At 42.8% G+C, this 22,821-nt stretch overlaps 2 long non-coding RNA genes across 2 annotated transcripts in view; both read left to right on the top strand.

Annotated features, from left to right (window-relative positions):
* LOC140638501 (uncharacterized) overlaps positions 1 to 22,821 on the top strand; it is a 77,714-nt gene that overhangs the window by 7,302 nt on the left and 47,591 nt on the right. The window lies entirely within an intron of this gene.
* On the top strand, positions 4,328 to 16,933 carry LOC140637634 (uncharacterized). Its single transcript, XR_012034702.1, has 3 exons — positions 4,328 to 4,412; positions 5,336 to 5,503; positions 16,766 to 16,933. It is a non-coding gene; the product is annotated as an uncharacterized lncRNA (long non-coding RNA).

Genomic DNA, 22,821 nt, shown 5'->3' with positions numbered 1-22,821 from the left:
AGGGGATGACATTTCTGGGTCGGGCAGGTGTGGTGTAGTGAGAAAGGAAGAACTCTGAGTATCAGTGTGAAACAGGAGTCACAGCTTGGTTTTAGGATGTCCCATCCTGTCCCCAAGCCCTGAAATCCAGAGAGAGAGAGAGAGAGAGAGAGAGAGAGTGTGTGTGTGTGTGTGTATCTTTGGGGAAGAAGATGCGAGAAAGCTTCCCAGCAGGCAGCATAGTGAACTCAGTCCCTCCAACCACCACCCCCAGACGCCGCCCCCAAGCCTGTTGCTTTCTTTTCTTCTAGTTATGCCTTGATGCTTTCCTTCCCAGCTCTAGAATTTGCTGGGTCATTGCACCTCTGTTTCCACCTCACTTCGTCTGAATAGCCACAGTGTCAGTGAGTGAATTCAGACTCCCAGCTGGGGGCCCCAGAGAGTTTATTTCTGAAAATGGACCTGTCTCCACACTTAATGCAGTCTCTGGAAACCCAGCCTCTGAGCAAATGGCTAGAAAGTGAGTCGAGGCAACCCAGCAGCTGGCCCATACAGGTTTTCTGTATTAACACATGTTCTCATTGTAAATCCTCACAACAACCCTGTGAGGACGCTGAAGCTACTGTCCCCATTTTACAGGTGAGAACGCTGAGGCTCGGAGAGGAGAAGGGACCTGCCTGGGGTTCTAGAACAGCGAGGGGCCGAGACAGGCTGGGAAGCCTAGTGTTCTAGTTGCGAGGAGGTGAAATACGCCCTCCCCTTTCCGACAGATCACATCCACGGTGAACTTCAAGGTGGCCAACTGGAAAAAGTGGCTTCGGTGTTTCTGTAACACTTAAGAGTAAGTTACTAGAACCGAATTGGCGCTCGGCCTAAGCCCACAAGGCCTGATGAGAAATTCACCGTCGCTTTTTGGGGTCCCTTACCCCATCTTGGGGTCCCTTACCCCATCTTGGGGTTATGCAAATGTCTTGAGACGTGTGAGGTATTTAGAAAAGTAAAGTAAGGCTTGGTTCTGAGCTCCCTGAGGGCTCGTTGTTAATGGTGCTTTTCAGCTGTGACAGGGTGCTGTGGACGCTGGCTCTGGGCCATTTGTTCGGGATGCTTTAGAGATGCCCCCCTCAGAGCATCTTCTCCAGCCACCACAGACATAGCCACAGATGTCCACCCCGGTATTCTGGAGTCTTCCTTGCACTCACAAGTAGTCATCCCTGAGGCTTCCATCACTTGCAGTATCCTCAGTCCTAGTCTCAAGGACATACCATCCCTAGAGTGAATGGATCATATCCTCTCTGTTGTAACTCCAGAACCATTCCCCTCTGCTGTTGACTTTTGGCACCCAAAGATCTGGGGCCCCAATGCCCTGCTCACCCTCTTAAGATGCAGATAGAATTCTTTTTTTTAAAAAAGATTTTATTTGTTCATGAGAGACACAGAGAGAGGCAGAGACATAGGCAGAGGGAGAAGCAGGCTCCATGCAGGGAGCCCAATGTGGGACTCGATCCCAGGACCCCAGGATCACCACCTGAGCCAAAGGCAGACACTCAACCACTGAGCCACCCAGGTGCCCCAGAGTAGAGGTAGAATTTTTATCATCCTCTCAATTATTATTATTTGTGTATGTCTCAAGGCATAGCTGGCATACAGTGAAATGCACGAGTTTGCAGCTTGGTGGACTTATGCGTAGGCATATGCCTTATTGTAACCATCGCCTGGGTCTGGCCATGAACCATGAACCATGAACCAGATGAGATTTTTCTTCATCTCAGAAAAATCCCTCATGACCTTTTCTGCTTTGTCCCCCTACCCTTGGATGTAGCCCCTGTGTGACTTCAATCACTGTGGATTAGCTTTGTCTCTTTGCTATTTACATAAACTGAATCATACAGTAGACAGTCTTTTGTGTCTAGCTTCTGTTGCTCAACATAATGTTTTTTGGAAATCATCTGTGATACTTTCCCATATTTCATTCTATTTTATTTGATGATGAGTATTACATTGTATGAATATACCTCAGTTATCTGTTTTCCTGATCACAGACATTTGCATTGTTTCCGGGTGAGACTATGTTGAATTAAGCTTCTGTGAACCTTCTCGTACAAATCTTTTCGTGGACATATGTACTTGTTTCTCTTGAGTCTCATCCTAGGACTGGAACTGCAGGATCTTGGGGGTGGGAGTATGTTTGATTTTATTAGAAACTGCCAGATTATTTTCCATAGTGACTGAAGTGTTTTGCACTCCCACCAGCAATGAGTGGGAGTTCCAGTTGCTCTACATTTTTGCCAATACTTATCTCCTTTTTTATTCTATCTCAGCTTGTGGGGAAGCAGAACACCCTTCACTTCTCCATGAGTTACCCCAAATTTTCAAATAAAGATTTTTCATTTCGACCCTAGATGTCTTCCACCTGTCATCTCTCCTTCCTGGTACTCTATCCCAAACCTTGACTTTCTTTAGGACTGCTTGGGAAGGAATAGAAATCAAGTAGCCATCCCTTGTGAAATTCAAAGTAAACTGTGTCGTTGAAAACTAGGTACAAGAAGGGCTCAATTTGGATGCAGTCCAGAAGTCTAGGATTCTGGACTCAGATGGTCCTTTTTTTTTTTTTTTCTGACTGTGTGGCATGAGACAGATCACCCTTTAATATCACTGAGCTTTGGATTCATTGACCATAAAATACAAACAGTGAAGATTAAATTTATAAAAGTATAAAAGGGAATTTCACAGACTAGGCACTTCTTGAATATATTTCACGTTTTAGTTGGCATCAGTCAGGATGGACTGGGTTGTGCTGCGATGACAAGTAGCCCTCAAATCTCCATGGCTTAGCACAACAGAAGGTCACTTCTTATTCATGCTGTATGTCTAGTACTGGTTCTTGGAGTCCTCTCATCAATCACTCAGGAACCTGGACACCCGGTTCCAAATAATAGCAGTGCATGCTCGCTCGTTCAACACAAGTATTGAGGAAAGTATTCCATGATACACACTGGAGATACAGAAACAAAAATATCATGTACTTGCTTCCGGGAGATCATAGTGTAAAAATACAGACAACAACAGTAACAGTAATAGTAACAGTAGCTACAGCAGCCAAACATTATTAGGACAGAGATGGTATTAAAAGCTGACTTTATGCAGCAGGCAGTTTCATAGTAAAAAAAACTCAGGTGGGTGAAAATGGAACTTTGTTTTCCTGTAACCTAATTTAATTTCACTCTTAAGCATCCACTTCCAGCACCTACTGGTGAATTGCGTTAGAGAAGATGAAATTACTTCCTGCTTAAGAGTCAGTCTCTTTTGGATACTAGTCAGTTGACCCCAGCTTCTCCCTTGCATTCCTTTCTGTCCTCCTCTTCAGGCATAGTTCCTGGTGTGAAGAGAAGCCTCAGTATTGGGACATGCCAGATCGTGGAGAGAAGGACCATTATCTGTTGTCTCCACTTAGTATAGCTGTGCATCCCCTTTGCTTCTACTGATGCTCGCTGTGGTTCTGCAGTTGCCTCTGGTTTATCACGTCCACACATCACATCCTCAACCCTCAACCAAGAGGATGTTTTTGGTTTCTTGATTCTCATAGATACTTCTGTGTCTTTCACAGGAGACTGAGAGCTCCCAGCTGCTTTCTGTATACCATACCTCCATAATCAGGATCTACAAGGCTGCCCTTGCTCCCATCCACTTAGTCCCCTTAGCCTTGGCTACCCTATGGCTTGGGCGCCATGTTGAACAAGGAGCTGCTCCATTAATCCTATTGTCTCCTCAGACACAAAAGCAGTGGCTCTTCTGGTCTGGGATAAACTCACCTGTGGCTTCTTTCATCATTTTAGACCATATTTATTTTGTTTACCTAGAGTCAACATGTGTGATCCTAATGGTTTCAAATGACCTTCGGGGAAAAAAAAAAAAACAACTCTTCAAAAGATAGGCCAATTGATGTTTAGATGAAGATGAAAAACAATCAATACTGCTTTGTAATATGGGTAATAATTGTGTAAGTTCAGAACTGAGGCCTGCAGCTGGAATCAATATGAATTAGGATTCTATGTCCATTCATCATTAAGGCTAATCAGTTGTTGGCTTTGAACAGAAGACTCATACCTTGATTAGAGCTGTCGGTGGTACGAAGTAAATTCAAATGTGTTTGTGCTCCACTAGTATGTTTGAATTTTAAATCACCTGAGAGCCTCGTGTGGCCTAAACTGGAATTTTTCTCATGTATGTTGGGAGGGAGTTAGAATAGTTAATCATTAAGTTCCCCTCTAGCTGTGAAGTATTCTCTTTGATAATAGGAAAGTAAACAGAATCTTAATTCATTCCTTTATGACTTCATTTTTTTCTGCATCAGGGAGGAGTAGCAGTCAGTGTTTGGTATTTAAGGAAAACATACATTTCTAATTCATCTATATGCAGTCATTGACATTAAGAATGTGAGTCCAAAAGATACCTCCCTTAATAAGCAAGTGAGAATTTATGAGTTTGTACTCACCCACCTCACTACAATTATTTATTTTATATTAATGGCCTCTCTACCCAGTAGATGGTTCTAGGTCTATTAATTTTTTTTTTTTAATGGCATGGTTTGGATTTGGGGCAAGCCTTTAGGCTCTCAGCTCATTTGCAATTTCTCCATTGTCTATGAATGACCCGATTTATGTCAAGGGGAGGTAGTGGCTCATTTTGAACCTAATTTTGGCTCCCAATGGGATTCAGAGCATCTGATCATGTCTTAGGGGCTGTCCATCAGGCATCTGTTAGAATGAGTTGGTTTTCATGGTGGGGATAGAGTTGTAAGGGGCAATCGAGAAGATGGTTTACACATAAGGTACCTCAGGAGAACAATATGGGCATAAAGACTGCTGGCTTTGAGGGCAGACATTCTTCATACCACTTCTTATCACTATGATTTTGGGACAGTTACTTAAATTTTGGGGCTTTATTTGTATATCTATAAACAAACATGAAGACAATTACTACCAACCTCCTAAGGTTGTTTAGAAGGATTCAGTGTGGTTCAACATGCGAAAGGGCCCTACATAGAGTAAGTGTTCAATAAACCTTATCTATAGTTGTAATATCTGCCCCTTACCGGCCCCTGTGAACTTATTTCTGACTTTCCCTCATGGAGGGCTGTAGAGAAAAGGCCAAACAGCTCTTTTCACAAGAGACCATGCAAAATGTTAAGGTGGGTCGAGAGATCCTGGATTTTACATTTGACGTCCAGAGCCAGGGAAATATGATTCATCACTGATCATGACCTCATTTGTCCCTTGGGTTGATGAGCCTTAGGGGAACTCAGGGTGCATTTATATCTGCTTTTCCATATCTATACTTTTCCTTTTGTGCTTTTCAGATTCACAGAGCCACAGGCTGGCTGGAATATACCCTCAAGGAAAACTATTTCTCTACTCACAGAATACTCCTGACACCATGTGTGTGGGCATTTTTTCCCACACCAAATTCTTGGACTCTTCAGACACCAACTGACTGTCTTAAATTCAATTCTTTATTTTTTTTTAAAGTAGGTAATATGGTAATACCTTTATTTAATTATTTTTTAAAGTAAGCTCTATACACAACATGGGGCTTGAACTCACAACCCTGAGATCAAGGGTCACATCCTCTACTGACTGAGCCAGCCAGGTGCCCTACAATTCATTTCTGATGCTAACAACCCAGAGTCACAGCAAATCCCAAGGTTAAGGGGTCGGTCCCACAGGCTGCCGCCCCTCCCCAACTCAGATACCGGTTATCAGTCCCAGGGTATCATCTGTGCTTCTGACTAGTTGGCTAGGATCCAGAGGTTTCTATAACCCCCTTCTACATATAATGGCTCACAGAGCTCAGGGGAACACTTTACTTAATGTTTACTGGTTTGTACCAAAGGATATTCTAAAGGATACAGATGGCAGTCAGATGAAGAGGTACATGGGGTGAAGTCTGAAAAAGTCCTGAAAAATACTAGCTTCTATCCCTGAGGAGTAGATGTACACTTCCTTCTTGGCATGTGGATGTGTTCAACCTGGAAGCTCTCTGAACTCCATCGCTTAGGCATTTTTATTGAGGTTTTACCACATAGGCATGATTGATCATTTACTCAGTCTCCTTGGATGGTTGGGGGGGTAGGGCTGAAAGGTTCAAGCCTGGTCCTTCTGGTGACCATCCCATTTAGGATCCCAATGAGAGTTACCTCATTAGAACAAAGGACGCTCCCACGGCCAGGACATTCTAAGGGATTTAGGAACTCTGTGTCAGGAGCTGGAGGCAGAGACCAAATACATATTTTTCATTATGTCACACACCCCTGCACACGCTTGCATAATAATAAAGCTAACATTTGTGAGCATGTACTGTATGTTAGGCACAATGCCGTGTGCTGAGACATGAATATCTCACTGAATCCTCCAGTAATGTGTTGAGATGGGTTATCACTTTATAGATGAGGTTATGGAGGTTAAGGGAGGTGAAGTCATTACCTGAGATCACACCGCTAATACATGAGATATCTGGACTCAAATCTTGCCTGCCCAGAGCACCCGAATGTAGCCACCCCATTATCAACATTGTCTCACGGCCTTCAAAGTCTGTAACTTTTCACCAATGAGTTCTGTTTCTTCAGTGAATTGAATCCCTACGTGGGATTAATGTCTCAATTTCAACTCCAAATGTTGTCGCTGCATAGGCTGGGGCTGCTCAGATCATTCACACAAACACATCCAGCCAGAAAGCATCAGAGAAACTCTGCCCTGCAGCTCCGTCCTTCCCTTCCTTGATTCCACGTGAGTGGGGATTTGCAAAAGATGTTCCCATGCACCTGCTGACACCCCTCATTTTTAATCAAGACATCCTCTTCTGCTACCCAGCTCTGACATTGTGCATATGCAGCCCTGTCTGGTATCCAGATGACAGCGCTTTTCTGTATTAGCCAATTACCCTTCACTGAAGGTTCCGGTATCCTTGTACCCACAGACAACGTTCCCAGGAAAGGACGCCCTTTTCCCAGAGTCCAGACAGTGGTGGATTGCCACCATGATGCTGTGCGTTCACCTACACTGGGCGGATTTTCCTCTCCCACTGGGGAAGAAGGGATCTCATTCTGCAGATGCACTAATGATGTGTAATTATCATTGCCGCCAGCCTTCTACACATCTGGGCTGATGGCTCCAGCTTCCATGATAATTCTCCTATTTTACCCAGTTCTGTACTTAAATGGTTCTGTGCTGCCCCTAGTAGCAGTAACAGTTGGCTTCTAGGTAAATTTAAATATCCTAGATGATACACCTGGCTTATAATGTGTGATGATAATAGCAGTCACCATACAAGTTTCAATCAAATCTTTACTCACAGGAGGGAGATACTCTTGGTTGAATATATCATTCGGTTTTGTTAAAACTTGAAGTCATCTTAAAACAGCCCTGCCTGACAGAAATACTAGCGTCAGGAATTCATGAACAATTGGACCCCAAGGTCAAGAAGAGGGAATGTGGAGTCCAAGCCAGGCTTGTTTGTCACAGAAGAGTGGGGCTTTGGGAGTTATTAAGCAGGCATCGGGAAAAGCAGAGGAGATAATGTTCTTTCGATGCAAGTGATTTTTCGTGATGCAAAATGCTCTTTGGAGTCCATATGGGGTAGTTTCCACCCATTTCATATATGGGAGATCTGCATCTCAATCGTCAGGCTCAGGTATGATGGAAATATCACTGCTTATTTTCCTCACTTTAGCTCATCTTCCAAATTCTCAAACTGCAAAGTTGGGAAACACACACACACTCTCTCTCTCTCTCTCTCTCTCTCTCTCTCACTCTCACAATTTTTCAGTCAATTTTGAGCTTTCCTGTCCCTCGAGTATATTTAATATTTGTTGAGTTGAGTACTTATAGGGGCCCCACTGCTGAGATTCACATGATCTGTGGACCTTCTGCTTCTGTTTTGAGCTTGGTGGCCAGGGACCTCTGGTAGGGCAGGGGCCTCTGAGCCTGGGGCCTAGCTTCTAGGGGCGTTCCTTCTAGTTTGTTCTGAGCTCATATTTGCCTGAGTGCTGGTCCTATCCAGAGCCAACATTCCTACTCTTCAAGAGACCCTCATTCTCCATCTTCACCCTACCCTTTTCTGTCTCTGGAGGGAACCCCTCACTCTCTCTGCCAGTTTCTCCCTCCCCTGAATCTGATAAATCCAGCCCATTTTAAACTTACACGGAATATGAAAAAATTCACTGGCTGAAAAGCCTGCACCATTCTGCTTGTCAAAAATCCCTGAAATCTCTTTGGGATGGAAGATCAGACATACAGCAAAGAAATCATGGATTAATAATTCAAAAAAATTATTGCCACAGGTAGAAGAAGACAAAACCAAACCATTAATTTTCTTTCTACACTTTCTCTTGCTGCAGTGAGTATATTACAGGGCTCAGAATCTATGATAATTGGGACAAGGATCACAGAGTTGCATTCCATTTTTTAATTGGATCATTAGCACTTCTTCAACTTTCTTATCTCATGGGTATCCACCCTGCCTTTTATAGTTGAGGTGGTTTTCTCCTCCCTCCCCATCCCTTAGATCTTAATTTTGCAAATAAGGACTGAGAAGTGGCATTAAAATCAGCCTCATTATCCTGGTTCAGTTTGGCACTGTATTCCTCTTTCCGTCTTTATTACTAGAGTCTCTGATTCTTTAAGCTCGTTTGCATAATTCCTAACATCCTGGGTTTATCCAGGAGGCCTTTTGATGAAGCAATGAAGATCTTCTCTATACCAGAGGGCTCTTCATTAAGACACTGTGGCACATGGCACCTAGGAATGAACCTACAGAGTCTTCTGTAGGCCCCTGGATTTGAGTCCCGATTAGCCACTTGCTGTGTGATCCTCAGAAAGTTGCTTAAGTGCTCTGGGCCTCAGTGTCTCCACTTGTGAAAATGAAGGATATGTGGCAGTGGCATCGACCCGATAGCACATGTTTCAAGATTTGCCAACGTCATTTAATCCGTGGAAAGCACTTACAGCGACAGTGCCCAGAGCAGACTCCTGCAATATTATCCTCATCCTGTTCCCTTTGTTAATGTAAACATACCTACAGAAGAGTGCCTGAATCATGAGGGTAAAACTCAACGAGTTTTCAAAAAGTGACACATCTACATAAGCAGCACCCAGACCACCAAAGCATTAGCAGAATTCCAGAAGCATTTTCATGTTTCCTTTTCACCACTAACTGCTTTTCCCTGAATAGGTAACCATTATCCTGGCTTCTAACAACCATAGGTCCATTTTTGCTTGTTTTTGAACTTTATATAAGTGGAGTCACATGAGATGCACTATTTTTGTCTGATGTATTTTGCTTAATATTTTTGTGAGATTCATTCTCCATCTTAGTGGGTCAAAATAACTCATTTTTCATTGCCCCGTAGTGCTCCACTTTGGGAATATGCCACATCACATTGAAATTTCCAATTTTTTGGCTATGAAGTATAGCCATGCTATAGTGCATATTTTTTAAATAGAATTTGCATATATATGAGATCTATAATTTAGCATGAAACGGCTGAGTCGTAGGGTATAGATCTGTTCAACTTCAGCAGACACTGCCAAAAAGTTTTCTGAAGTGGCTGTAACGCTTTACACTCCCTCCCATAGTGTAAATAATTTTCAATTGCTCCACACCTTTACCATGTTTGATATCGCTCATTCTTTTTCCTTTCAGCCAATCTGGTAGAGATACAGTCATATCACATTGTATTTTATCCACCAGATATCTGATATTTTATTTCATTTTTCCAGCTTTTCATTCTAAATAATTTCAAGCTTATAGACACGTTGCAAGACTAGTACAAATTTTGTATACTCTTCAAACGTTATTTGCCAACTGTTTTTTTTTCCCCCAGTTACATTGGAAGTAATTGACATACAATACTATAAAAGTTTAAGCCATACAGCATGATGATTTGATTTACGTAGATCGTACCACAGTAGGTCCACCTGGCATCCATCTTCTCATACAGATGCAACAAAAAGAAAAGCAAGAAAAAAAAAGAGTTCACCTTGTGGGTGAAAACTCTTAGAATTTACTCTTAACAACTTTCCTATAAATCCTACAACAGTATTAGCTATAGTCCTCCTGTTGGCCATCACAGCTCTAGTGCGTAGGATAAGAGGAAGTTTGTGCCTTTTGACTCTATTCCTCCCATTGTCCCTCCACCTCCCGCCTTTGGTAACAATAAGTCTGATCTGTTTTTTTAAGAATTCAGTTTGTTTTTGCATTTTAGATTCAACATAGAAGTGAGATCATCCAGTATTTGTCTTACCAACTGTTAATAATTTCCCACATTTGCTTTATTTGGTTTTTTAACAATAAGATAAATTTCATGATCATGCCCCATTTACCACAATACGCTTCAGACTGTGTTTGCCAAGAACTATCTCTTCAATAACCACAGCATAGTAATCAAAATCAGAAAAACTCAACATTCGTCAATATAATTATCTAATCTATAGATAATTTATCTAAAAATTTACAAATGTTCTAATAACACCCTTCAGGGCATATTTTTTCAGGCTCAGGATTCAATCCAGGATCATGCATTGCCTTTGGTTTTCTTGTATCTCTAGTCTCTTTGAATCTCGACTGCTTCCTCAGTCTTTGTCTTTTAGGCTATTGACATGTTTGGAAAAACGTAAGGAGGTCCATAAATTTGGGTTCATTGATGCCTCCTGGTCAGATTCAGGTTTTACATTTTTGTCAGATCATTATATGAGTGAGGTTGTGTCCATCTCAGTGATTGTTCAGTGAGTGTATGATGTCAGTTTGTTCTATTTCTACTGGTGTTACCTTTGATCACTTGATTAAAGTGATGTGTGCCAGCTTTCTCCATTATAGAATTACTTTCACATCTTTGTAATTAATAAATAGTTTTAGGGCATATACTCAGAGGCTGTGCAAGTCTCCTGTACCTCATCGCACTCTCTCCCACTCCTATGAGCGTCTATTGATTATTCGTGCCTGGATCAGTTAATACTATGGTGGTGGCAAATGGTAATTTCCTAGTTCTGTTATTTCTTCTTCATTAATTAGTTTGCATTCTACAGTCAGTGCTTTCCCTTCCTTCCGTTAATTAATTAATTGTCACAATGGAAAAATAAGGTCATTAGATTAACAGGTACGACACTATGACATGTACTAGGATTGCACATGTAACAAAGGAAGGTTTCCCCAAAGAAATAATATTTGGGACCTAACAGGAGACTGAGAGAGAACCAGAGAGCAGGTGTAGAGGCTGGGAGTTTAAAGAGAGCCTGAGAGAAATTCAGCTGGCTGGAGTGTAGCAGGTGAGCAGAAGCAGATTGAGAGGCTGGGACATAAGCCTCAGGATTGATTCATTTATTAAATTGCATTTCCCTATTTGGAAGGCCTTTCTCACCAGGCTTGTCCCTGTGAAGCCTACCTGTATTCAAATTCCCACCTGTTTATATTCTCTCTCGCTTTTTAACAAATAATCTCCCAACCTAATGGCTCAAGCCTACAATGATTTATTTATTTATTTTATTTTATTAATCTATTTATTTTTTTAAAGATTTTATTTATTTATTCTTGAGAGAGAGAGAGAGAGAGAGAGAGGCAGAGACACAGGTGGAGGGAGAAGCAGGCTCCATGCAGGGAGCCTGATGTGGGACTTGATCCCGGGACTCCAGGATCAGGCCCTGGGCTGAAGGCAGGTGCTAAACCGCTGAGCCACCCAGGGATCCCCCGTACAGTGATTTATTATTTTTCGTGCCTTTGTGGGTTCAGAACTCGGGCGGTGTTCAGCGTGGTGATTCTTTGGCTCCATGTGGCATTGGTTGACATCTCTCCCTCAGCTGCTTTCTTGGTGGCCTGGGCTGGGGTTGAAGGTTCAGGAAGCTTCCTTCACATTTCTGCGGCCCTGGTGCTCCTTTACCTGACCTCTTATCATTCAGCAGTCTAGTCTGATCATCGTTATGTCATGGTGGGTGCTTCTAAGACTAAAAGTGGAAGCTGCCAGGCCTCCTGAGGGCTAGTTCCACAAATGACACAGTATCAGTTCTGCTTTCATTTTATTGAGAAGTCGCTAGGCCAGCCTAGATTTCACTGGGAGAAGATAAGGCTTTCATCTCTTGATGGGTGGAGCAGCATGTACATACAAGGAGGGGAAGGAATTGGTGTTGGCCATCTTTGGAGACTATCATGCCATCTCCTCCAGGAAGTCTATCCTGATGTCTCCAGACCTTTTCCCTACCAAGATACAGCAACTATTGTTTTGGGCCTTAGTTAGGCTCATCTTACACAGTGCCTTATTCTACTTCCACAATCCTCCAAGCATCAATATTTGAGCTTGCCTAATTCCTAAAGTAGACCCTAATTTATTTGAGGACAGTAATTAATAAATTTGGGTAATAATAATGGCATGCCATTTATTGAGTGCCAATCATGTGCCAGGCCTAATCTTGACACGTTACATAAATTACCTGATTATATCGATGAGGAAGATATAACTATCTCTATGTAATTTTTTCTCTGTAATTTATTTATGTTTTTAGCTTTTATTTTAATTCCAGTTAGTTTACATTCAGTGTTCTATTCCTTTCAGGTGTACAATATAGTGATTCAGCACTTTTGTACATCACCCAGGGCTCATCACAACCAGTATGCTCCTTAATCCCCATCACCTATTATACCCATCCCCTACCTGCCTCCCCTTTGGTAACCATCATTGTGTTCTCTGTAGTTAAGAGTCTGTTTCTTGGTTTCTCTCTCTCTCTCTTTTTCCCCTTTACTTATTGTTTTGTTTCTTACATTCCATATGGTGAAATCATATGGTATTTGTCTTTCTCTGACTTACTTCACTTAGCGAAATACTCTCAAGTTCCATCCATGTTAGCTAGATTCCATTCTTTTTGATGGCTTAGTAATATTACAGTATATATATCTGTATCTATATCTATATACACCACATCTTCTTTATTCATTCATCTAGCCACAGATACTTGGGCTGCTTCCCTATCTTGGCTATTGTAAACAATGCTGCTATAAACATAGGGGTGCATGTATCATTTTGAATGGATGTTCTTGTATAGTTTGGGTAAATACTCAGTAGTGCAATTGCTGGATAGTACTATAAATCTATTTTTAACATTTGAGGAACCTCCACACTGTTTTCCACAGTGGCTGCACCAGTTTGTATTCCCACCAACAATGTAGGAGAGCTCCTATTCCTTTTTCTCGACATCCTCACCAACACCTGTTGTTTCTTATGTGGTTAATTTTAGCCATTGTGATTTGCATTTCCTTGGTGATGAGTGATGTGGAGTATCTTTTCATGTGTCAGTTGGTCATCTGGTGTCGTCTTTGGAGAAATGTCTGTTCATGTCTTCTGCCTGTTTTTTAACTAGATATTTGGTTTTGGGTGTTGAGTTTTATAAGTTCTTTATACACTTTGGATACTAACCCTTTATCAGATATGTCACTTGCAAATATCTACTCTTATTCTGAAGGTTGCCTTCTCGTTTTGTTGAGTGTTTGCTGGGCAGAAGCTTTTTATTTAATGTAGTCTCAATAGTTTATTTTGACTTTCGTTTCCCTTGTCTCAGGAGACCTATCTAGAAAAATGTTGCTATGGCTGATGTCAAAGAAGTTACTACCTATGTTCTCTTCTAGGATTTTTATGGTTTCCTGTCTCATATTTAGGTTTTCATCCATTTCAGCTTATTTTTGTGAATGGCGTAAGGAAGTGGTCTGGTTTCATTATTTTGCATGTAGCTGTCTGGTTTTCTCAACACCATTTGTTGAAGAGACTGTCTTTTTCCCATTGCATATTCTTTCCTGCTTTGTCAAAGGTTAATTGACCATATAGTTCAATTCTTGGTTTTCTATTCTGCTCTATCTATGCGACTATTTTTGTGCCAGTACCATATTGTTTCGATGACTACAGCTTTGTAATATAATTTGAAGTCTGAGATTGTGATACCGCCAGGTTTTCTTTTCTTTTTCAAGATTGCTTTGGCTATTTGGGGTCTTTTATGGTTCCATACAGATTTTAGGATTGTTTGTTTTGGCTCTGTGAAAAATGCCATTGCTCTTTTGATAAGGTTCACATTAAATGTGTAGATTGCTGGCAGCCCTGGTGGCACAGCGGTTTAGCGCCTCCTGCAGCCTGGGGTGTGATCGAGTCCCACCTGGGCTCCCTGCATGGAGCTTGCTTCTCTCTCTGCCTGTGTCTCCGTGCCTCTCTCTCTCTCTGAATAAGTAAAATCTTTAAAATAAAAATAAATAAATGTATAAAAAATGTGTAGATTGCTTTGGGTAGTGTAGACATTTTAACAATATTTGTTCTTCCAGTTCATGAACGTGGAATGTCTTTCCATTTCTTTGTGTTGTCTTCAATTTCTTTCATCAATGTTCTATAGTTTTCAGAGTACAGATCTTTTACCTCTTGGGTTAGGTTATTCCTAGATATCTTAATACTTTTGGTGCATTTGCAAATGGGATTATTTTCTTAATTTCTCTTTCTGCTGCTTCAGGATTGGTGTACAGAAATGCAACAGATTTCTATACATTGATTTTGTATCCTGTGACTTTACTGAATTCATTTATCAGTTCTAATAGTTATTTGGTGGAATCTTTAGGGTTTTGTATATAGTATCAAATCATCTGCAAATAGTGAAGGTTTTACTTCTTCATTACTATTTTGGCTACCTTTTATTTCTTTTTGTTATCTGATCGCTGTGGCTAGGACTTCCAGTATTATGTTGAATAAAAGCGGTGAGAGTGGACATCCTTGTCTTGTTTCTGACTGTATGGGAACTCTCTCAGCTGAGAGCTTTTCCCCATTAAGGATGATGTTTACTATGGTTTTTGTATGTGGCCTTTATTATGTTTTTTATTATGTTGAAGCATGTTCCCTCTAAACCTACTTCACCAAGTGTTTTTTTTTTTATCATGAATTGGGTGCTGTACTTTGTCACATGCTTTTTCTGTGTCTATTGAAATGATCATATGGTTCTTATCCTTTTTCTTATTGATGTGATATATCTCAGTGATTAATTTGCAAATAATGAACCATGCTTGCAAACCAGGAAGAAATCCCATTTGATTGTGGTGAATGATTTTTTTTTGTTAATGTATTGTTGGATTCAGTTTGCTAGTATTTTGTTGAGGATTTTTGCATCTGTGTTCATCAGGGATATTGGCATGTAATTTTCTTTTCTTAGTGATGTCTTTATCTACTCTTAGTATCAGGTTAATGTTGGAGTCATAGAGTGAATTGGCAATTTTCCTTCCTCTTCCATTTTTAAAATAGTTTAAGAAGAATAGGTATTAACTCTTCTTTAAATGTTTGGTAGAACATTTAAATGTTTGGTAGAACATGTGAAGCCATCTGGCTCTGGACTTTTGTTTATTGGGAGATATTTTTTTTTTACTGATTCAGTTTCTTTGCTGGTTATCAGTCTGTTCAAATTTTCTATTTCTTCCTTTTTCAGTTTTGGTAGATTATATGTTTCTAGGAATTTATCCATTTCTTCCAGATTTTTCAATTTGTTGGCATGTAGTTTTTCATAACATTCTTTTTTTTTTTTTATTGGTGTTCAATTTACTAACATACAGAATAACACCCAGTTTCATAACATTCTTATGGTTGTTTGTATTTCTGTGGTGTTGATGGTTATTTCTCTTCTTTCATTCGTGATTTTGTTTGAGTTCTTTCTCTTTTTTTTTCTTGATAAGTCTGGTTAAAGGTCTAATTGTTGTTGTTATTTTTCCAAAGAAGCAGCTCCTGGTTTCTTTGATCTGTTCTATTGTTTTTTGTTTGTTTGTTTGTTTTTAGTTTCTATATCATTTATCTGTGCTCCAATCTTTACTTCTGCTGGTTTTAGGTTTTGTTTGTTGTTCTTTTTCTAGATCCTTTAGTTGTAAGCGGCTGTGTATTTGAGATTTTTATTCTCATGGTAGGCCTATATTGCTATATACTTCCCTCTTAGAACTGCTTTTGCTGCATCCCAAAGGTTATGGACCGTTGTGTTTTCACTTTCTTTTCTTCCATGTATTTTTTTATTTCTCTTTGGATTTCCTGATTGACCCATTTCTTGCTTAGTAGTATGTTATTTAACCTCCATGTATTTGTGGTCTTTCCAGATTTTGTGTTGTGGTTGACTTCTCATTTTATAGCACCATGATTACCTCTTTTTCTTGAGAGAGAAGGCAAACCAAGGCCCAGAAAGGAAATATAAATAGTGCAGCAAATTTTGAGGCAGAGTCAGCATTGAATCCTAGAATTTTGTGATTCTAGAATTGTGTTGCAATCTCCCTATTTCCAAAATAATCATTTATTGAGCACATACTATGTGCTCACCCATTCTTAGTACAGGATCCAGAAATGCCGATATCCTTACCCTTAGTCTAATGGAGGAGGATACCTGAACAAGTAATAATGACACAATGTTGAAAGGCACAACATGTTAAATGCTGGAGTAGAGGTCTGAGAACCCAGACCATGAGCCATCGACTCTGCCAGAGAAAGTGTGTGAATGTATGTGTGTGGGGAGCTCTGACAGTGTCAGAGGCATTTGAACTGCAATTTGAAATATAATAAGGGGATTCACTAGGAAATCAATGCTGTTGAGCATCCATTATAAGTTATCACAGGCCTTGTCCCATTGAATCCTAAAAGCATCTCCAAAAAGGTTATTTTCAGATTCCCATTCTTATAGACAGGGAACTGAAGTCAGAGAGATCAAATCACATGCCCAAGGGCATATTGAATAGTTTAGACTTTGTCTTGCAGGTACTTAAAGCCAACAGACGTTTTCAAAACCGAGCATAACCAGGCTGATGGAGACGTGAATGCAGTGCCATGTAGAAGTGGTAGAGTGGCCAGCAGTTGGCAGTGGAGAGACCAGACTTAGGAAGCTGTCCCTACAGAACGTAAAGACTCCTAACTCTGGGAAACGAACTGGGGGTGGTGGAAGGGGAGGAGGGCGGGGGTGAGTGGGTGACGGGTACTGAGGGGGACACTTGACAGGATGAGCACTGGGTGTTATTCTGTATGTTGGTAAATTGAACACCAATAAAAATTATTTTATTAAAAAAATAAAAATAAAATAATAAAAATAACAGAATTCAAAAAAAAAAAAAAAAAAAAAAAGAAGCTGTCCCTAGAACCAGGTGTGAATTGAGGAGACCCAGGTGGAGAGGAGGGTCTGGATTGAGTAGAATTTGTGAGGCCAAATTGAGAGGGCTAAAGGCTAAAGGACTGGTAGGAGCCAGAAAGGAAGGAGGAAGAACAGTCAAGAACAACTCAGAGCTTCTGGTTTGGAAGGTTGTGTGGTTGGTATTTTCATCCATGGAGACTTGGAGGCAGCATGTGTAGCCCGACAGTTACATATGCTCAGGGATTGTATCCTGGTTCTGTCCCTTTCTGGCTTCATGACTCGATCTCTGTGAATCTCACTTTTCCAGACTGGAAAGTGGGGATAATTAGTACTATCTGCCCCATCAGCTACATTTAATGAGCTAACACACAAACATTGCTTAGCGCAGAGCTTGGTTCATGGAAGCATTTTAATGAAGATCAGCTCTTAATCATTCATTCAGTGAATGTTTATTGAATATTTATTGAACCTCTTCTAAGTTTCAAGGGATTCAGACTGTGAGTAAGACAGTCGAAATTCTCGCACTCACAGAGATTACATTCTTGAAGGCAACATGACAACGCACAGGAACATGGAAATTAAACACAGAGAATGCAAAGGGTGTGAAAAAAGCCAAAAAAGCTAAAGTATAAAGCAAAGGTTGCCATTAGGAGAAATTTTAAATGGGAAATAGTTTTTAACTGTAGGTGACTTGCTCCCTCCCCTCCCCAGGGGACATTTGGCAGTGTTTTAAGACACTTTTTGTGGTCATGACTTCAAGGGATGTGCCAAGGGCATCTAGTAGGTAAAGTCCAGGGATGTCGCTAACTGTCCTATAATGCACAGGACAGCCGTCCACCACCCAGACTGATCTGGCCTCAAGTATCAGTAGTCCCGAGGTTGAGAAACTCTGAGATACAGTCATGAGAAAAAGCCTTTTCCAGGAAGAGTGTGCATTCAAGCTGAGAGCTTGAGGATGAGAAGAAACCCATCCTGAGGCTGCCTGACCCAAAAGCATTGTAGGCAGAGGGAACAGCATCTGCAAAGCCCAGAGGAGGGAAGAGGGCTTCGTGCATTCAAGGATCAGAAAAGAGACCTAAGTGGTGGGAAGGCTATGAGGAGGGAAGATAACCGAAGCAGAGATGAGAGAAGTGAGCAGCCGGGTCACACAGATTTTAAAAGATCTTTTATTCTACTGGGAAACCATCGACAGCATGAGGACAAGGGGAACACCTGTTCAGGTGTACCCTTCACCTTTTAAACGGCTCACGCTGGCTGTCAGGTGGATTGCAGGGGGACAAAGAGAGGTGGCTGTAAGCAGCAGCTCATACTCAATATGGGGACACCTAGGCTTTTATGGGTAGGGATGGGGTGAAAGGAATCAGAAACATTCCAGAAGCAGAGCTGGTGGTGCTTAGGAGATGCTGAATCTTAGGGGAAGGGAGAGGCAGAATTCACGGTGGCCTGCCAGGTGTTTTGCTGGAGGCACTGTGCAGGTGGTGGTGGTGTTCACTGAGCCAGAAAGACCTCAGTAGGAGCAGGTTGGGGTGGTGGGCACTGGTAGCTTGTTCTGGACTTAGAGGCTTGAAATCCCAGTTCTCTGTTGCAGCGGAGATGCAAGTGTCCACAGCTCCATAGGTGAGCCTGGAGCCCCAGGGGGCGGTCAGGGCTGGATAAGGAAGTTTTACAACCATTTTACCTTATAACCTATTTTCTGGTATGATTCCTTCTTGCCGGCCTCCCTCTGTACCATCCTGCCTGCAGATGTCTGAAGTCTCAGGGAGGCATTTTCTCAGAATCATCACCAAGCCCAACACCGTGGTATTTTTAAAGTGTCACATCCTCCATGCCCCTGTTTGAATCGAGTCACACTTTTAATTAAGTTTCCACTGAAAGGGGAAGAGAAATACCCTGCGGAATTGATCCCTGCCTGCAAAGCACTGGAATTTTCGGTGGCTTCTCCCTCTCTCTGCTTCTCCCTCTCCCTCTTTCTTTCTTGGTTTCGGACCCACCAGGAACGTTTTCATTTTCAAGTCCCGATTGGCTCTGGAAATGGGGGGGGGGGGGGGCTTGTGGTACAGAACATGTGGGAAACGCCGTTCTCAAGAAGTGGAGTCTTTACAGACAATAGAACCTGTCACCTGAAATGCAGCAGAAGGGTCATCGGATTAGGGGGGAATATCTAAGGAACTGATTCATGATCCCCATGTCCTCAGCCCCGTCTGACTGAGGATTAGCTGTGTGACCTCGGGCAGGCATTCAGTAAAAATGGGAGAGATGGTAATCCCTACCTCAGGCGAGGGTCCATGAAAATCGGACAAGATAATGTGTCTCAGGTCTGGAAAGTGTTATGCACATTTTTCAAAATCAGTGGCTTCCCACCACGTCCATGGATGCCACCCTAGCCTCAGCCCCCATCACATACCACCTTCATTGCTGTGTGGCCTCCTGATTGCTCTCCCTGTTTCTGCCCTTGCCCCCACGTAGTCTATTCTTAACAGCCAGAATGATGTTATAAAAATGCAAGTCACATCACATCACTTCTCTGCTCAAAAACCTCTTACAGCTTCACATCCCACTCATGGTGCAATCCAGAGGCTCTGATCTGCCACTCTCCGTCTTTCCTGTCTGATTGCATACCCATTCACATCCCCTGCTCAATTCAGTTTAGCCACAGAGCCTTCCTGATATTCCTGGAACGTGCTAGGCAGATTCCTGCCCCAGGTCCTTTGCACTTGCTATTTTTGCTGTCTGGAAAGCCTTCCTATCAGATAACCAGATGCTTCCCCCCCTCATCCCTAGTAGATCTTTATTCAAGTGCCTCCTTTCTTAATCCCCCAAACACAGATCGCCCCCTGCCTCACTTCTACGTACCCCATGTATTTTGTATTTCCCTTCTCTGCTTCATTTACAGTCTTTTACATATCAAACATTTTTCTTCTTTTTTCTCCTGTGTATTGTCTGTCTTCACTGAGTAGAAAGTAAGGTCAATGAAAGTGGAGATATTTAGCAGGGCAGCCGGTGGGGGGAGGGTTCTGTTTTGTTCACTCTTACATCCCTAGTACCTAGAACGAGGCTGGGCACACACAGGGGCTCCGTAGACATTCATTGTTAAAAGAGCGGACAGACGAGGAAACAGGAAATGCAGAATATTAAAATAACGTGCCAAAAGTCACAGTTCTAGTAAGTGGCAGAACTGAATTAGAAGCCAGGCTGTTGGGGATCCCTGGGTGGCTCAGTGGTTGAGCGTCTGCCTTCGGCCCAGGGCGTGACCCCAGGGTCCCGGGATCGAGTCCCACATCAGGCTCCCTGCATGGAACCTGCTTCTCCCTCTGCCTGTGTCTCTGCCTCTCTCTCTCTCTCTCCCTGTGTCTCTCATGAATAAATAAATAAAATTAAAAAAAAAAAAAGCCAGGCTGTTTTTTTTTTTTAACACGAGAGGAGACGATGTCATCTAGACTCCTTTATTTCTCAACTGAAAATTTTAGGTGGTAATGTCTTGCCTGTTTTCATTCTGGGTGTTGTGAGAAGGGAAAAAAAAAAAAAAGTACATACTCATCTTAGTCCATACAGGCTGGTGCAACAGAACACCACAGACTGGGTGGCTTATAAACAACAGACATTTATTTCTCACAGTTCTGGAGGCTGGGAGTAAAAAGAATACTCTAGATGAGGGTGCTGGCAGATGGGGTGTCTGGCGAGGGCTCCCCTGCTGGGTCTGAGATGTCCATCTTCTCCACGAGTCCTCGCATGATGAAGGGGTGAGGGGCTTTGTGGGGTCAGGGCACTAACCCCATTCATGAGAAGTCCACTCACGTGACCTAATTTCCTGCCCAGAGCCTCAGCTGCCACCATCACGTTGGGGGTCAGGTTTCAATATATGGGTTTTGAGGGCCTGCAGGAGTTCACTCTATGGCAGCACCTTCCTCCGTAGGAGGCATGAACTCCCGCAGAGACCACGTGTCCAAGAACCCAAGGAGGCTGCGTGAGGAGGGGCTGGTCACAGACATTTTGTGCCCAGGGCCCCACTGGGTTGGCGGGCCTGCTTCTGGAGGTGCCTGGCCGCATACACGCCCCAGCTTTCTCACCTGGGGTGCAGAGTGCAGGTGTCTCTCTGGGCCTCCAGACCTGGTCCTTCCACAGTCAGGGGGCTCAGCACCCATGCAGGAGTGCCTGGCTGTGTCTGGGTACCTGCCCTCCACTCCTGGGTGTCGGTGGAGAAATGCCCCGGGTCCCCGCCCACCCAGGATGAATCTGAGGCACAGGCTGCATGGGTCCACGGAGAGGCTGCGCAGGTTCCCACCCTGCTTTCCCGCCAAGGTGACGGCTCCATGGCACACCTGCTGGCCTTCCCTTCTCCGTCTCTCCATCTCTTTCTCTCTCTCTCCATCTCTTACTCCTGGCTCCTCAGTCACTTCCCAAACATATTATTTGCATCCATGCCCATATCTCAGGCTCTGCTTTCAGGGATACCCAGACTAGGAGAGTGCGTGCAAAGGGAAGGGGTGGGTGGAACCACACAGAACTGGGTTCGAATCCCTGTCTTTGCCCTGTGCCATTGGCATGGCCCTTAACTTCCTCACACCTCCCCAGCGAGTGGAGATAATAATATGTGCCCTGCCTGCTTGTCAGGTAGAGGAAGGGCTGCGTGCAGTTGCCCATCCTAGCGCCTGGAACATCATAGGCAGTAAAACAGGAGCGAATATTGAGCTGTGATTGAACATATTCTTATTATCCAGCTTTGTCATTCAAGGATACAAGTGTAAGGAAAGGGCAGGAAGGAAGGTGTGTCCTGGGGGAGGAGGATGAGGGACCCCTAGATTCTTCTTGTTCCTAGCTGCCGTGATAGAGGGGAGTCCCTGTGTGTCTCCCGGGAGCCTGCATGTCTCATCGATCCTTCGGTATCTACACTTCTGCTACCTTCCATCAACCCAGTGTATTCATAGGTGTCATATTTATAACTAACACTCACATGGACGAGTTTTCAACATGGAAATGGGTAGAAATCTTCTACATTTGCTGTCAATTCTTTATTCCTGTTTCAGAGCTGAGAAATGTGAAGCCCAGAGGGGTTGGCTAACCTTTCCAAGGTCACCCAGTTAAGAGAGAGCAAAGCTGGATTTGGACCTTGCTGGTCTGTTGCTCCTTTGCACAGCATCAGCAGTGCCTAAGAGGTGATTGGCTGCTGTTCCAGCAGACGAGGGGAGAAGAGACCTCATAGTATCCTTGTTGGGTAACCTAATAAATGATGCATTTGTTCTCAAGCGGTGCTCTGGAAGCCCCAATCTTCTCTTCTCTCTGCAAATGCTCACAAAGGCTGGGTTGCCATTCCCCACTCCAGATTCCCACCTCTGCTCAGCCTCTGTGGCCTCTAGCTTTTTCCCCCAGCCAACTGAATCTCTCCAGAAAGAACAAAACTAGGATACTCCTGTTGGGGAGAAGGCTGTAGTTTTATGAAGCTGAGTGGCAAGGAACCACAGAGCTTAAATTATCAGGCTGTGATGGCTCCTGCCGTCAGGCAGGTGGGGGACAGGATGCCAGATGGAAGAGGCCCACTTACAGTAACTATTGCGAACTCTTCTCCTTGTCAGCGTAGACTTACGTGGTGGATTTGAAGTGGAAAATGGGAATTTGAAAATTATAGGCAAAGAATGGCAATTAGTTTAACTAAAGCAAAAAGATGGGATTTGAAAAAACCCAACGTTTTGCT

The sequence above is a fragment of the Canis lupus genome, chromosome 8 (genome assembly GCF_048164855.1).
Source record: "Canis lupus baileyi chromosome 8, mCanLup2.hap1, whole genome shotgun sequence".
NCBI lineage: Eukaryota > Metazoa > Chordata > Mammalia > Carnivora > Canidae > Canis > Canis lupus.
This window is presented reverse-complemented; position numbering and strand designations above follow the sequence as displayed.